We start from the raw sequence: 474 nt of genomic DNA on the forward strand, positions 1-474 counted from the left end.
CTGTATTGATATGCAGTACTGCAATTTTATAGTGAGAGTAGATTCCTTACCTTTTCTCATTTCGGAAAGTCCGGATGATGGATGCTACAGTGTACCAGCTGAGATTTGGCTGTACTCTTTGCCCAGCCTCCCTCATGGTTGACCACATGATCAACCAAAGTGGCTCGGATCTCATCAGAGATTACTGTCCTTGGCCTTCCTCGTCCTCCCTGTCCTCCTCCTCTGGCTCTGCCTCTGTTTCCAATGTTGGAATCCATTGCGCCATTGAAGAGCTCACATGTTGCCCTTTTCTGCTAAAACTCTGATTGCTGATTGGAAAACTGTGTGACGGGTGTTTTCCCTTGTGATGAGTCAGTGTGCATATTTGAATTGCAGTGTGTTCCTTGTGAAAAACGGCTATTTTCTGCATGAAACTTGTGCCAAAAGCAGAGAATTGTGTGTAGTGTTTTCGAAAAAAGTGTGTTTTAGAACTGC

The sequence above is a fragment of the Etheostoma spectabile genome, chromosome 10 (genome assembly GCF_008692095.1).
Source record: "Etheostoma spectabile isolate EspeVRDwgs_2016 chromosome 10, UIUC_Espe_1.0, whole genome shotgun sequence".
NCBI lineage: Eukaryota > Metazoa > Chordata > Actinopteri > Perciformes > Percidae > Etheostoma > Etheostoma spectabile.